The sequence below is a fragment of the Anabrus simplex genome, chromosome 1 (assembly GCF_040414725.1).
Source record: "Anabrus simplex isolate iqAnaSimp1 chromosome 1, ASM4041472v1, whole genome shotgun sequence".
Taxonomy (NCBI): Eukaryota; Metazoa; Arthropoda; class Insecta; order Orthoptera; family Tettigoniidae; genus Anabrus; species Anabrus simplex.
Window position 1 is genome coordinate 911,871,486 of NC_090265.1, and position 17,314 is coordinate 911,888,799.

A 17,314-nucleotide genomic window follows, 5' to 3' on the forward strand; every position below is an offset into this window, starting at 1 on the left:
AAGGATACTAAAGGGTGATTGGTAAATGTGGGGAAGATATGGAAGCTAATGGGAATGGGAAGCGTTTGCTGGACTTCTGTGCTAATATGGGTTTAGCTGTTACGAATACATTCTTCAAGCATAAGGCTATTCACCGCTACACATGGGAGGCTAGGGGTACCAGATGCATAATAGACTATATCTTAATAGATTTTGAATTCAGGAAATCTGTTAGGAATGTACGAGTTTTTTGCAGATTTTTCGATGATACAGACCACTATCTGATCTGTAGTGAACTAAGTATCTCTAGGCCTAGGGTAGAGAAAGTGAAATCTGTCTGCAAACGAATAAGGGTAGAAAATCTCCAGGACGAGGAAAATAGAAGTACATGGATATGATTAGTGAGAAGTTTCGAACAGTAGACAGTAAGCAGGTTCAGGATATAGAAGGTGAATGGGTGGCATACAGGGATGCTGTAGTAGAAACAGCAAGGGAATGCCTAGGAACAACTGTGTGTAAAGATGGGAAAAGGCAAACATCTTGGTGGAATGATGAAGTGAGAGCAGCCTGTAAACGTAAAAAGAAGGCTTATCAGAAATGGCTCCAAACAAGGACCGAGGCAGACAGGGATTGGTATGTAGATGAAAGAAACCGAGCGAAACAAATAGTTGTTGAATCCAAAAAGATTTTGGTAATAACCTGGAAAGGCTAGGTCAAGCAGCAGGGGAAACCTTTCTGGACAGTAATAAAGAATCTTAGGAAGGGAGGGAAAAAGGAAATGAACTGTGTTTTGAGTAATTCAGGTGAACTCATAATAGATCCCAGGGAATCACTGGAGAGGTGGAGGGAATATTTTGAACATCTTCTCAATGTAAAAGGAAATCATCATGGTGGTGTTGCAAACAGCCAAGCTCACGGGGAGGAGGAAAATGATGTTGGTGAAATTATGCTTCAGGAAGTGGAAAGGATAGTAAATAAACTCCATTGTCATAAGGCAGCAGGAATAGATGAAATTAGACCTGAAATGGTGAAGTATAGTGGGAATGCAGGGATGAAATGGCTTCATAGACTAGTAAAATTAGCGTGGAGTGTTGGTAAGGTACCTTCAGATTGCACCTATCTGTAAGCATTGCAACAAGTATCGAGGTATCTCATTGATTAGTATACCAGGCAAAGTATTCACTGGCATCTTGGAAGGGAGGGTGCGATCAGTTGTTGAGAGGAAGTTGGATGAAAACCAGTGTGGTTTCAGACCACAGAGAGGCTGTCAGGATCAGATTTTCAGTATGCGGCAGGTAATTGAAAAATGCTACTAGAGGAATAGGCAGTTGTTTATGTTTCGTAGATCTAGAGAAAGCATATGACAGGGTACCGAGGGAAAAGATGTTCACTATACTGGGGGAGTATGGAATTAAAGGTAGATTGTTAAAATCAATCAAAGGCATTTATGTTGACAATTGTGCTTCAGTGAGAATTGATGGTAGAATGAGTTCTTGGTTCAGGGTACTTACAGGAGTTAGACAAGGCTGTAATCTTTCACCTTTGCTGTTTGTAGTTTACATGGATCATCTGCTGAAAGGTATAAAATGGCAGGGAGGGATTCAGTTAGGTGGAAATGTAGTAAGCAGTTTGGCCTATGCTGACGACTTGGTCTTAATGGCAGACTGTGCCGAAAACCTGCAGTCTAATATCTTGGAACTTGAAATAGGTGCAATGAGTATGGTATGAAAGTTAGCCTCTCAAAGACTAAATTGATGTCAGTAGGTAAGGAATTCAACAGAATTGAATGTCAGATTGGTGATACAAAGCTAGAACAGGTCGATAATTTCAAGTATTTAGGTTGTGTGTTCTCCCAGGATGGTAATATAGTAAGTGAGATTGAATCAAGGTGTAGTAAAGCTAATGCAGTGAGCTCGCAGTTGCGATCAGCAGTATTCTGTAAGAAGGAAGTCAGCTCCCAGACGAAACTATCTTTACATCGGTCTGTTTTCAGACCAAGGATATCTTATTCATAAGTTAGAAGTAACAGACATGAAAGTAGCAAGAATGGTTGCTGGTACAAACAGGTGGAAACAATGGCAGGCGGGTACTCAGAATGAGGAGATAAAGGCTAATTTAGGAATGAACCTGATGGATGAAGCTGTACGCATAAACCAGCTTCGGTGGTGGGGTCATGTGAGGCGAATGGAGGAGGATAAGTTACCTAGGAGAATAATGGACTCTGCTATGGAGGGTAAGAGAAGTAGAGGGAGATCAAGACGACGATGGTTAGACTCGGTTTCTAACGATTTAAAGATAAGAGGTATAGAACTAAATGAGGCCACAACACTAGTTGCAAATCGAGGATTGTAGCGACGTTTAGTAAATTCTCAGAGGCTTGCAGACTGAACGCTGAAAGGCATAACAGTCTATAATGATAATGTATGTATGTACATGGTTGATAGAATGCTGTAAGCATCAAATTCTCTCTGCAGGTTTACTGTCAACATTAATACCTTGTTTGCACTTAACAACCTTCTTTCGATAATATCACTCATTCCAGGGAATAACAAGATAAGTAAAAAATTACAGATCTCAGGGGAGGCATTTAAAAAAAAAACATAACCCTCCTTTTGCTCGGACGGTTAGGACTATGCAGTCCACCGGTGGTTCCTAACCTATTAAAGGAGAGATCCTCACTTGGACTATGTGTAAGTAAGGATAGCATCCTGCTTTACAGAATTTTCACTGAGCACGGTCAGAACGTTTCGAGCAAGCCTCGGATCTATGGGAGTAATGGAGTCCCACTCCCATTTGACAGGCGAGGTACTCCTTAGAAACAACTTGGTGAACGAAATGAAATTTGATGTGGAACTATCAATATTAATGGGTCTTTTGAAAGAAAGAAAGTAGAACTTGCTGAGTCAGCAAAGAGGGTGCATCTAGATGTGCTAGGAGTAAATGATAGTTGGGTAAAGGGAGATAACGAGGAAGAGAGAGGAAATTATAAAGTGTACTTGACAGGTGTTAACATTTAGGGCGCGGGCACTGTACTATTACGTTGCAAGGTAACTTTCCTAATCTGCAGCAATTGTAGTCTTGCGTTGTTCGATTTCTTGCGCTTTGTGTTGGATTCAAACGTAATATTATTGCTCTAGCACACCTGTGTGGATGCCAGTAAGCATGAAGTTGCATATACTATCTGTAGGTAGCATCTCTGTTTAGCAGAAGAATATCGATCTGTTTAGCGCAAAAATATTGATTTGTTCAAAGGCATGAGAACTCGTGAAAGGAGCTTCCCTCATAAAGTTGTTTGTTATTGACACAATACTGTATAGGCTTTTGGGCTTATGCCGTGTCAAGAAAATAAGGTGAAATTCTTTACGTTTCGCTGAGAACTGTGCTCTGCATCATCAGAAGAAATCTCGACTGTCCACGAGAAAGGCTCTTAAAGAATTAATTTATTAATGCCAACCAGGCAATGATAAAACCTAACAAGTATTTGAACCTGAGAATTAAAATAGGCAAGATTTCTAGAGATATTAAGTTTCTTAAAGATTGCTTGAAATTAGAGTTGGTACCTAAGTTTCTCAAATCTTTACAACGAAAAGATCATCCCCATTCAAAATCTATTGTCACTAAAAAGAAAGTAAACAGCATATGGTTAAAAAATGAAATCAAGCTATTGTACAAGAAGAAATCTCTATTGAATTTACAAATATATAGGACACATTTGACCATCTCTCAAAAACTATCTCCACTTGAATGGAATTCATTTTTAAGGCACACTGACCTTAAATTATCTTACATATTAGACAGGAAACAGAAAACCCTAAACCATAAATTATCTTGTTTACAAGAAAACAAAACGCAAAACATCCGACCACAATACAACCAACAAAGTGTCCCCTTCCCATTTGACTAACATTTCCACTACAATTAACCTATCTAATACTGCCTTCTCTAACCAAGAGATGAATCTATTGGATAAGGGTATTAAACATAATTGGTCTAATCACAAAAAAGCAGAGGACATAATTACTACCATCGCTGAAACCGAAACTAATATCGATAAACAAATTCAGATTGACAAGCAAAGTGTCGTAGGTTATGAAGTAAAAAAAGATACTCCCAACATTGTTTAAGGAGGTAACATCTAACAACAATTACAATGTCTTGAAACAAATTCTAAATCTGAAATCCAAAATCCACAATAGCAACGTAGTAATAACCAAAGCAGATAAAGGCAACACCATAGTAATAATGAACAAACAAGATTACGTAGATAAAACAGAAACCTTTCTATCAGACAAAACCTATACTATTTATTAATAAAGATCCAACAAACAAAATACAGCATGACTTAAAGAACCTTCTTAAAAATTCTACTTTCATTTTAAATGATCAAGATTATCAGAAATTAACCATAATGAACCCAAAGTTACCTAAAGTAAGATCATTACCCAAAATTCATGAAAAGAAGGTCCCCATTCGACCTATAATTAATAGTATGAATAGTCCTACCTATAAAACTTCTCAATTTCTACACAAATTCCTAAAAAAAACCATTTCAAATTCAACAACTCCAACCCCATAAAAAAACTCGATCGAACTTTGCAATTCCCTAAATAAATTCAATCTGCAACAAAACCACGTTTTATGCTCTTTCTTCATCACCAACATGTATACAAATATCCCTTTCAATAATACTATTAACATCATAAGGAACAATCTTTTTTTTTTTGGTAGGGGCTTTACGTCGCACCGACACAGATAGGTCTTATGGCGACGATGGGATAGGAAAGGCTTAGGAGTTGGAAGGAAGCGACCGTGGCCTTAATTAAGGTGTGAAAAATGGGAAACCACGGAAAACCATTTTCAGGGCTGCCGATAGTGGGATTCGAACCTACTATCTCCCGGATGCAAGCTCACAGCCGCGCGCCTCTACGCGCAAGGCAAGGAACAATCTAACGAAACATAGCAAATTAAGTAAATCGAAATTGATGAGTGGTTAAAATTACTCAATTTCGTCTTAACAATGACTTCACCTTTAATAAGAAAATTTACAAACAGGAAGGTTTTAGTGATGGGAGACCCGTTATCTGGAATATTAGCTGATATATACTTAGATAATCTCGAACACAGCAAAATTATCAATAACATCAATGGACTCAGTCTTTGGCATCGTTATGTCGATGATACCATAGCAATCATAGATAAACAAATCAATAACAGTGATAACATGTTATCTTTCCTCAACAATTTGGATAATAACATTAAATTCACTAAAGAAGATGAAATCAATAGCTCCTTAAATTTCTTAGACATCAAAATCACACAATTATCAAACAAGTTCGACTTCCAAATATACAGAAAACCCACCTTTTCTCCAACAACCATAAAAAATGATTCTTTACATCCCAACTCACATAAAAAAAGCCACTTATCTCAGTCTAATATATAGGGCATTAAAAATGTCCTCCTATAATTCAAAGAAAGAATTACAATTCATTAAAGAAATATCTAAATTCAACGGATTTAATACAGATATAATTGATAAAATCATCAACAAAACCAAATTAAAATTGGCTACAAATTTAACCCCATTGAAACCCGTTAAACCAAAATACGCTAAATTCACGTTCAATAACCATGGTATTTATCCAATAACGAATTCACTAATGAAGCACAATGTAAAAATAGCCTATACAACAAAAAGTACTAATCGTAATTTATTCTTTAATCATAACTATTAACCCTTTGAGAGTCACGTTTCTTAGTCCACTGCACACCCCAAAATTTAGGTTATTGCACATGTTTGCAAAACAACCCCCAAGAGGCATTATATTTTAATGAAACGAATTTAACATAGTATATTAATGAGACATCAGACAACTAGTTTGAGCACAAAAATTGTGAAACATCATTTTTTGTAATGTTTTTTGGTATGATAATCCTCAAAACAAGGTACAAGGAACATTTTTTTTTTACTTGCTTACTTAATCTGCTTACCCTCCAGGGTTGGGTTTTCACTCAGACTCAGCGAGGGACCCCACCTCTACTGCCTCAAGGGCAGTGTCCTGGAGCGTGAGACATTGGGTCGGGGGATACAACTGGGGAGAATGACCAGTACCTCGCCCAGGAGGCCTCACCTGCTATGCTGAGCAGGGGCCTTGGTGGGGGATGGGAAGATTGGAAAGGATAGGCAAGAAAGAGGGAAGGAAGCCGCCGTGGTCTTGAGTTAAGTACCATACCGGCATTTCCCTGGAGGAGAAGTGGGAAACCATGGAAAACCACTTCCAGGATGGCTGAGGTGGGAATCGAACCCACCTCTACTCAGTTGACCTCCCGAGGCTGAGTGGACCCCGTTCCAGCCCTCGTACCACTTTTCAAATTTCGTGGCAGGGCCGGGAATCGAAACCGGGTCTCTATGGGTGGCAGCTAATCGTGCTAACCACTACACCACAGAGGCGGACAACAATTTTTTGAAAATGTAATTTTCTGAAGAATTTTTTGTCAGTGAAACATTCTGAATTTCTGACTTACTGCCATCGAAGCTAAAAGCAGTTGGCGTGAATTGGTTAGTTATAGTCTCGTCTTCCCAAACTCTGTGATTACTAGGCGCTTTATTTACGTTCGTTCGCTTTGGACGTGGCGGCTGTAAGACCTCATCCTCACTTTCATATAAGTCTTCGCCACTTGAATTATTTCCAAATATACTTCCTACATCGTCATCATCACTGTCTTCAAATACTGAACAATCACTTTCAGTATTCATAAGAATTTCACGATCTGTATCGTCGCTTGTAAGCAAGTCAGCTCGACTTCGCGCAGCCATGTTCAACTGTTTGCAATTGACTCGCTAAAGCTGAAGACATCCGCTTAAAAACATTTCATTTCTAGCGCTCTCCATGGTAATAACAATAACCTAAAGACTTCAAAATATAGCCAACAGATGTAGGGAGCTATCCGTTTTTTAATCATTGTCCAAAGACATACAGTTACGAAGATATATCACTTCAAACTCCGACAGGCAATATATTGCGCCGTAACCACAGCGGCACTTACCGCTACACGCAATATATTGCGCCGTCACCTTCAAGGGGTTAACATCACAGACAATAGTTACTCTGGATCAGGGATATACAGACTAAAATGCTCCACATGTAATTTTTCTTATGTTGGCCAAACTGGCCAAAGCTTCTCCACCAGATACGCCGAGCATTATAATGCACAAAGACATAACAAATTTTCCGCAATGGCCAACCACATGAGGGACACAGGACATAAATTTACTACAATAGAACAAGACCTTCATATCCTCAAAAAAGTCGATAAAAGTAAACTTATGACTGAGTATGAAAATTTATTCAGTTTCCTCGACCAACATTTCAACAAAGATAACTTAAACGACATCATCAATAAAAAAAGCCTCTTGTACGAACAGACTTTATGTCTATTATAAGAATCAGTTCCCCTCACCAATATATTCGTAAAAGTTTTCAACCTCAAATCAATAAGCCCTCCTGCCTCCTGTACAAACAATACGCGCAGCAGTACACTTCCTCTTTCTCTCCCGCCAATAGTAGCTCCCCTCCAAGTACTACAAACAAGGCCATAGTCATGCCTTCGCAAACAGTTCCACCTCACACTCAAACATACAGCTATAACACTCGGAGTAAGAAGCCGACAGTCGACAATAACGTTCAGTTAATAACGTAACAAATTACCCTCATCATCATCTAATGGTAAGTGTACACAATTTCCACTTAAACATTCCATTACGATTTTTTCACTCAGTTAACACCACGCTTCTGGTTTTCTTTTACAGATTCAACTGTCACACTTCTGTTTCGACTAGAATGTCAATCAACCCACATTCTTAACATCATTTCAGTATTGCATCAAATTGAGATGGTCCATAAAGGTCCGATTTAAACATCGTTCTTCAACTTCGTATTTTTGATCAAACTGAAACACCTCACATAATTGCTAGTCACTTGACCATATTTCATTATTATTTTATTCTACATTATTTATTAAATACTATTTTTATCGTCATTTTCGTTGTAACCGCTGGTCGGCCAACGTAATTTTTTAGCAATCCTATCTCTCGTTCAAAACAGACTGTTGTTTTGTTCATTTTAATTATAATAGAAGCCTTCTAATGTCAATGTCACTACTACTTTCACCAATTGTATGTTTGCTCACTCATTGTAATATCTTTAAAACCAACTTCAGTACAAGTCTCTTTCCATATGTTAATTTTAGTTCAAGTCTCTCAAAGGTTTAAAAAAAAATGTTTTATTTCATGTATATGTAAATCAGGTGCCTGATTCTATTTTAAGGTTAAGATAAAGGCTGATGATGCCTAAATTTCAAGGCGAAACATGTACCATTTTAGTTAACATGCCAAAGTAAATCAACTAAGACAAGACTTATTGTATTGATTAGGTGGTGAATTCAATAAATTAACTTATTGTTCCAAACATTTTCGAGACCGAGTTCCTCTTTCTGACGGTAAAATGAAGGTACAAAGAAGATGTATTGTTTGTTGTGACAAGGAAAAACTTTGCACGGCAAGGAAAGGAGAAAGGGCGCTTCATATCAGTATAGTGGCTGTGACGTTGCACTTTGTGCCACCCCTTTGTTTCAGAATTTACGATACTATAGTGCATTACGAGAAGTGACTTTTTTTTAAGTTCAACGTAGTGTGTTATATCAAATAAATTATTATTGAGATTAATTTCAACAGTTAGATTTACTGGCACACAAAAGAACTCATGCGGGACTGAATTTCGGCACCTGGGCGTCTCTGAAAACCGTAAAAGTAGTTAGTGGGACGTAAAGCAAAATAACATTATTATTAATTTCAACAGTGTAGTGCAAGCATATTTGATTTTACAATTTTTAATATTTTTTCTTCCTGATAAAATGTGTAATTTTGCAGCATTTCTTTTTTACAAAATTGTTTTTTCAATCTTATCTGAAATATATTAAACTTGTAGTGTAATGATTTGGAAATTGAACAGACTTTTCAGTTTATTTGTAACTCAAACCACATTCATTTTGTGCGATTCTGAAGGTAGCCATAAATTCTGGTAATCAGCCAGCTCATGGGTGAGGAGCAATGTTTATTACATCAGCAGGGTAAGTGTTAAAAAGGGAAGGGCAGCGTGTAGGGTAGGGCTGTTCATCAGAAATACTATAGCACGCAACATAGTTTTTGTCAGGCACGTAGGAAATGAGCAAAGTATGTGGGTAGATTTGGCAGTTGAAGGAATTAGGACAGGAATTGTCTCAGTGTATTCGCCATGTGAGGGTGCATTTGAGGATGAAGTTGACAAGTTTTATGAAGCATTAGTTACATTGTAGTTAGGTCAACAGCAAGGATAAGATAATGCTAAAGGGCAGTTTCAATGTGAGGGATGGAAATTGAACTGATACGAAAGGGTGATTGGTAAATGTGGGGAAGATATGGAAGCTAATAGGAATGGGAAGCGTTTTCTAGACTTGTGTGCTAGTATGGGTTTAGCTGTTACGAATACATTCTTCAAGCATAAGGCTATTCACCACTACACATGGGAGGGTAGGGGCATCAGATACATAATAGACTGTATTTAACCGATTTTGAATTCAGGAAATCTGTTAGGAATGTGAGTTTTCTGGAGATTTTTCCATGATACCGACCATTATCTGATCTGTAGTGAACTAAGTATCTCTAGGCCTATGTTAGAGAAAGTGAAATCTGTCTGCAGATGAATAAGGGTAGAAAATTTCCAGGACGAAGAAATTGGACAGAAGTACATGGGTATGAGTAGTGAAAAGTTCCAAACAATGGATGGTAAGCAGGTTCAGGATATAAAAGAGAATGGGTAACATACAAGGATGCTGTAGTAGAACAGCAAGGGAGTGCCTGGGAACAACTGTGCATAAAGATGGGGGAAAAGTGAACCTCATGGTGCGATGATGAAATGAGAGCAGCTTGTAAACATAAAAATAAGGCGTATCAGAAATGGCTCTAAACAAGGACTGATGCAGACAAGGAATTGTACGTAGATGAAAAAAACAGAGCGATACAAATATAGTTGTTGAATCCAAAAACAAGTTGTGGGAAGATTTTGGTAATAACCTGGAAAGGCTAGGTCAAGCAGCAGGGAAACCTTTCTGGACAGTAATGAAGAATCTTAGGAAAGGAAGGAAAAGGGAAATTAATAGTATTTTGCGTAATTCAAGTGAACTCATAATAGATCCCAGGGACAGGCAGGTGGAATATTTTGAAATTCTTCTCACCATAAAAGGAAATCTCCCTAGTGATGTCGCAAACAACCAAGGTCATGGGGAAGAGGACAATGATGTTGGTAAAATTACGCTTGATGAAGTGGAAAGGATGGTAAATATACTGCATTGTCATAAAGCAGCGGGAATCGATGAAATTAGACCTGAAATGGTGAAATTTATTGGGTAGGCAGTGGTGAAATGGCTTTATAATAAGATAATGAGATTAGCACGGAGTGTTAGTGAGATAAATTCTGATTGAGCAAAAGCAAAAATTTGCACTTATCTATAAGCAGAACAGGAAGGATTGCAACAACTAGCAATTTGTATCGTGGTATTAATCAGTATTCCAGGCACAATGTTCGTTGGCATCTTGGAAGAGATGGTGCGATCGGTGGTTGAGAGGAAGTTGGATGAATATCAGTGTTGTTTCAGACTACAGAGGGGCTGTCAAAATCAGATTTTCATTATGTGCCAGGTAATTGAAGAATGCTATGAGTGGAATGGATAGTTATGTTTATGATTCGTAGATCTAGAGAAGGCATATGGTGAAGTACAGAGGGAAAAGTTGTTCGCCGTACTGGCGGCTGTGGGATTAAGGGTAGAATATTAAAATCAATCAAAGGCATTTATGTTGACTATTGGGCTGCAATGAGAATTGATAGTAGAACGAGTTTTTGGTTCAAGGTACTGTACCCCCTCCTCGCGGCACGAAGCGCACTACACTCGGGGTCTTGACGGGTTCTTCTCGTTGTGGGGGCTATTTCAGAGAGTCGCGGTGCCACAGCTAGCTGGGGTGTTTGAATTGGTGCGTGATTTTGATGGTTCGAGTTTCCGACCTTGAATGATGGTGCATCGCGTCGTTTACATTAGGTCAAGTTGGAAATCCTATCGGGTGACCAGGTTTCTCAAGTCTAATTCGTGGAGTATCTTTCCAATTTCTTGACGTGCCTGTGTAATATGGTTTCAAATCCATCGATATCTTGCCTATACTCTCTATTATCATGACTCGTATGACGCTTGCAACAAAGCTGATCTTGTTTCTAATGTTGGAACTATCTTATAATTCATTGTGACCATAAGGTTGGAATTTAATTCACAGGTAAGTTTGTTTACAGCTAATTACTAATGAAAGAATGGAGATATTCTGGATTGGATTCCGTTTATTCAATGAAATATCCCTGTCTAAGCTAAGACGAAACCAAAGCGTGCATTTAACCTTCCAACACATGTAATCATTGCAATCGAAACCTATCATTGATTTGTCTCTACCTCAACATAATGCAGTGATATTTGCTTTATGTAATTCTCATTTCCCAAAAACTAGTTGTGAATTTGAACACAAGTTCACAATACCAATTAATTAATCTTAACCTTGAGATTGATAACCATTTTGAGATCTCATTGTGCATGTTCTATCTGAATGAAGCAACATACTTGATAATGCTCTTTGCTTAATTGCATTGTCTTTGATACCTTTGTGTCATATTTTATACCATGCATGGCGTACATTTGGAAGAAGTTTTACATTTATTTACGTCAAATGGGTCCAACCAATAATGCCTTTTCATGGATCGATTGACCTAAACTGAAATTAAATGATCACTTCTAAATCCTTATTAAATTACGGCGCGTAGAGGCGCGCGGCTGTGAGCTTGCATCCGGGAGATAGTAGGTTCGAATCCCACTATCGGCAGCCCTGAAGATGGTTTTCCGTGGTTTCCCATTTTCACACCAGGCAAATGCTGGGGCTGTACCTTAATTAAGGCCACGGCCGCTTCCTACCAACTCCTAGGCCTTTCCTATCCCATTGTCGCCATAAGACCTATCTGTGTCGGTGCGACGTAAAGCCCCTAGCAAAAAAAAAAATAATTAAATTACGTTGTCCTGAGGATGCTCGCCTAACGTAACAATAACTGCACACCTATCCTCACACATACCTTCGAGGATCATTCTAACCTAGCAGTAATGGATGATATGGATGGTAAGGAGACAACACATATATCAACAACAAATATTTACACTCACATATCAAATCAAAGCATCACATGATATCTACACTACATGTAATTAATTATTATGTCCATGAAGTGCTACTCTTAACCTAACAGATATCATGGTACGCATCCTCGTAGCCATGTGTGTGGTAAGTTCCCTATATGCCGCAAGTATATCGCTACCGTATCGGCTGAAAAGCATAATAACGAAACGTGAATCTCAAATACGGTAATCATGACGTCGTGACAATAAATCGAATCATAATAGTCGACATAGCCTCGCAGTTAGTAATCATCAGCATTACAATCTCAATATACACTTACATATGTAACATACATATCCATTAACATGGTTGATTCCAAAGTAAACACAACACACCTGAATGGCATGCTCTTCGTGGCGGATTACCTGGTGAATTTTCAATACCACATCTCAGACTAATACCATGACTTTCATCACACAGCACATTTCACTATAAGAATCATTTAAATACACACGAGCTCACCACAAGCTTTGTTAGCACATAACAGTATCACATAGCACTGATTTATTAATTACAGTAGAAGTCCGCAATAGCGAGTACGGCATATAACGAGAACTCTGTTATAGCGACAATATATTTCTGTCCCTTCAAAATTCCTATATTAAACTGTGTGTTGTCCTTCGGTTACAGTGAGAGACCTATCAATGACGCATCCGTTATTACGAGCGATTAAGCATGCGCGATTTTTTCCGTTCCCGATTTTTATGCTCCCCAGCGATTATGTTGCATGCGATAGATTACCTTCGGTATCGTTTCCTCTCTATGTCCACTAGCGAGTTTTCTCGTCGACATTCGAAGGTGATGTCTGAGTCGATTAGTAGTACCCGTCGGCTGCTGTTCCGTAAGGAAAATTGGAAATGAAAGAGGACAATTTCGTAATAAATGCGTAAATAACGTGTCTGATAACTCGTTAAAAGTAAAGGCTGACTAAATGACCACTTAATTTAAAGTCTAAATACTGCAATTTAGTAAGAATGGGATACACCTCGAGATAGGGTAGGGTACATTATTGATTTCAGAGGTTAGTTTATATTTTCTCGCGTCTGGTTAAATTACAGAAAAGCTATTATGAACATTTATAGCGAGAAGGGTATCGTTTCTCTACTGGCGCTTGAAGTGTGCTTTCATAATACGTATAATACGGATAAGTTAGGATAGGTGACGCTGTTTGAATAAGAAAACTGGAACGTTTGCTACAAAATGCGATCGATCATCTTCGGTGCGGTATAGTTTTCTCACTATGTGCATTTGCGAGCTCTCTCGTCAACATTCGAAGGCGATGTAATACCCGTCAACTGCTATTCTAAAAAAACAAAATCGAAATGAAAGAGGATAACACGTTTTCGTAATAAATGCGTAAATAACGTGGCCGATAGCAGTTGTTAACTCGTTAAAAATAAAGACTGAGGTAAACGATCTCTTAATTTTAATGTTCCATACGGAAATTAAGTATGTGATACACCTCAAGATATGGCAGAGTACATCACTGATTTCAGAGGATAGTTCATATTTGTCGCGTCCAGTTAAATTTCGTAAAGGCTATTTGCATGTAAAGTTTTAGCGAGGAGGTTATCATTTCTCTACGTGTGTTTCAAATATGTTTTCATGATACATATACGGTTAGGTTAGGTGATGCCGTTTGAAGAAGAAAACTGAAGTGTTTGCCACAGAAACCTCTGGAGCGATACCGTATTTCTCCGAATCCAAGACGACGTTTTTTTCTCTCAGAATCGCATGCGAAAACTCAAGTTTTGTCTTGCTTTCGCGGCCTAACAGTAATTTAATGGATACCACTGACAACTACCGCGGCAACTACGCTGCTTCTTTTCTCCCGCGCATGCACACACAAAACTCGTTGACAATAAATGACCGCCTCTTTCTTACGGTATACAGGCTGTTAGGTGTATACCTGCAGATATTTCTTCTAGCAATAGAGAACGATGTGACGAACCACTATATATCAAACTTTTAGTAATTCTCGGAAGTTATTTTCGAGAGCAAAGAGATACGATGTTTTTAGAATAGGTAGTATGCCTTGTTCTGTGAATGAATAGCTTCCCTTTGAGAACAGGCGAGTCACGCGCCATGCGTGCCAAACTGGTTTCTGTTTATGTTTACGTACAACAGCTGAACGCTACCACGAGATGTTACGTAACATCCTTGTCAAACTGGTTTTATGTTTAAGAGCAACTGAGCTACGATAACAGCTGAAGGTGGCTACTACAGTAGCGTATGCCTTGTTACGTTACATTCTCGCCAGACTGGTTTCGTAGTTGTCAGTATTCAGTTTCCGTCTTAGGGGCTTCAGACAACCCTGGTCATCGGTTTCGGACCCTGGATGTACCGAATTCTCAGTGTTAATACTGGTTCATTTGCTGTTATGTCCTTTAAGGAATTGGGATACGTGTGGTCATCAGCCCCGCGGTCTAGTGAGTATGGAAATGACCTGAAAACCTGAATCGGTGAGGGACCTGTACGAGCGTGTGATATAATTATTGGTTGGTATAGGCGCGCCGGGACGTGAAATACAGTAGATCCCCGTTGTGCATTGCGTAAAGGTACAAGAAAGATGGCAGGTCCTTACGCCAACGAAAGCAGTTATGGGATGCCCAAATGAGTAGGATCGGAATTGAATTATCGAAACACATCGAACGTTTAGTTTCAAAGGAATATTGGACATGTTATACAACTAAATAAATTAAACGTACCTACATTTCGTGCCTCCTTCCGGGCTGAGTTGCTCAGACGGTTGAGGTGCAGGCCTTTTGATTCCAACTTTACAGGTTCGGACCTGGTCCAGTCCGGTGGTATTTGAAGGTGCTCAAATACTGTAGGTCAGCCTCGTGTCGGCAGATTTTCTGGTACATAAAAAGAACTCGTGCGGGACTAAATTCGGGCACCTCAGCGTCTCAGAAAACCGTAGAAGTAGTTAGTGGGACGTAAAGCACTTAACGTTATTATTATTATTATTATTATTATTATTATTATTATTATTATTATTATTATTAGGTCATTAAAAGCTGAAATACGTGGAAGAAAATAGTAAAATATGCGTGGTTTAAGAGGAAACAAGATGAAATGTATGTCACGTGAGTTAGCATCGTTCGCAGTAGTTACCTACAGATTACTATGCGTAAAACGAGAACCAGGTGAAGCTCGTGGGGATGAGTCAGCTGTAATCTCTTATTGTGTATAAACATCAAACATATACACCAATAAATATAAGAAACATAAACAAGGTTACACGTTAGAGACATGTAGCTATTAACCTGAACGCCAGGCCGACGGTCGCTTTCATGAGTACAGATGAGTTATCAAATTATACACAATCTACAGATGTCGAACTTATCTAAGAAGATTCCGCCACAACTATATTACATTTTACTATGATGGTGCTAATAACAAATCGCAGCAGCTATTGGCTTTACGTCGCACCTACACAGATAGGCCTTATGGCGACGATGGGACTGGAACGGGCTAGGACAGGGAAGGAAGCGGCCGTGGCCTTAATTAAGGTACAGCACCAGCATTTGCCTGATGTGAGAATGGGAAACCACGGAAAAACATCTTTTGGGCTGCCGAGAGTGGGGTTCGAACCCACTATCTCCCGAATAATGGATACTGGCCACACTGAAATGAAATGTCGTATGGCTTTTAGTGCCGGGAGTGTCCGAGGATAAGTTCGGCTCGCCAGATGCAGGTCTTTTGATTTGACTCCCGTAGGCGACCTGCGCGTCGTGATGAGGATGAAATGATGATGAAGATGGCACATACACCCAGTTCCCGTGCCAGGAAATTTAACCAATTAAGGTTAAATTTCCGACCCTCCCGGGAATCGAACACGGTACCCCTGTGACCAAAGGCCAGCACGCTAACCATTTAGCCATGGAGCCGGACTTAAGCGACTGCAGCTATCGAGCTCGGTAAATCGCAGCAGATTACGCTACAGCGTGTTGAGATGATGTCGGTAGAATACAGTATACCTGTTAAGACATAAGGCTGCAGTAGAAGAAGAGGAAGAAGAAGGTAACGAGAGCCACATAGTCAAGCAGCACACAGCTGAACAAAGTGCACATTAGTGACACAGACATAAGAGTGGCGTGGTCGCGGGAACTACAGTCGCATTCGTAACACTCTGTTGTAGAAAAATAATGAACTAATATACAGTACGGGCTCCGTAATTCCAGGTGGACGGTAACAAGACTATCTCGAATAGAAAAGTACGGATTTACGAACGTACACGAAAACGCCTGTGAAAAACATAATGTACCTATGTTAAACATTACAGTACAACAGTTTAAAAAACAAAAACATACAGATTGCATTAAAAGAAATGTTAAACTTTCTTTTGTAAATTAACAAAACACTCTAGGCAATCTTCTTAAGTTAAATGTTAACTTATAGTTCCTATTTCAGTAATGATGAATATAAAACGATTATTTTATTGAATATTTATACGTGACGACGACGACGACGATGATGATGATGATGATTGCTGCCTTAATGTCATCGGCCCTTAAAACGCAAAGTGTCCTCTGTTTTAACTCGTAGGGAATAAGAAATATAATATAAATTGCTGGAAGCCTTTCCCGATAGATTCATGAAGGGCGACCCGTGTTCTGTTCTGCCACACGATACACTAGCAGCATATAATGGTATTCGTGGTATTCATACACTGGCATTATTCAAATACTACTACTGATGCTACTTCTACGAAGTAACTCGCGTACTAGTAAGGACGATAATTCGCATCTCTGACAGCTGTTATTCAGGTCAAGGTCAGACAGACCGGTTTCATGTAGGGGTGGGGAACCCGTCCAGCGACATCTCCGTCGCTAAGAACAGCAGACAACCGGCATGTGACAGGTCTAGTGCTTTTGTCGAACTGCTTACGTGGAATATTCTCCCACAGTGCGATTTCAATATCATGGTCTTTTGGGAGTCCAACTCGCCGTATGCAGAAACAACCCGTGTTGACGTGTACGTAAATAAAGTTTATTACGTCAACGAAAGAATGCATGGGATAGAATTTCAAAG

General features: G+C 39.1%; 1 protein-coding gene across 2 annotated transcripts in view; it reads left to right on the top strand.

The window, feature by feature from the left end:
• The window catches only part of LOC136857740 (nuclear pore complex protein Nup214), a 232,325-nt gene that overhangs the window by 23,867 nt on the left and 191,144 nt on the right, over nt 1–17,314 (top strand). The window lies entirely within an intron of this gene.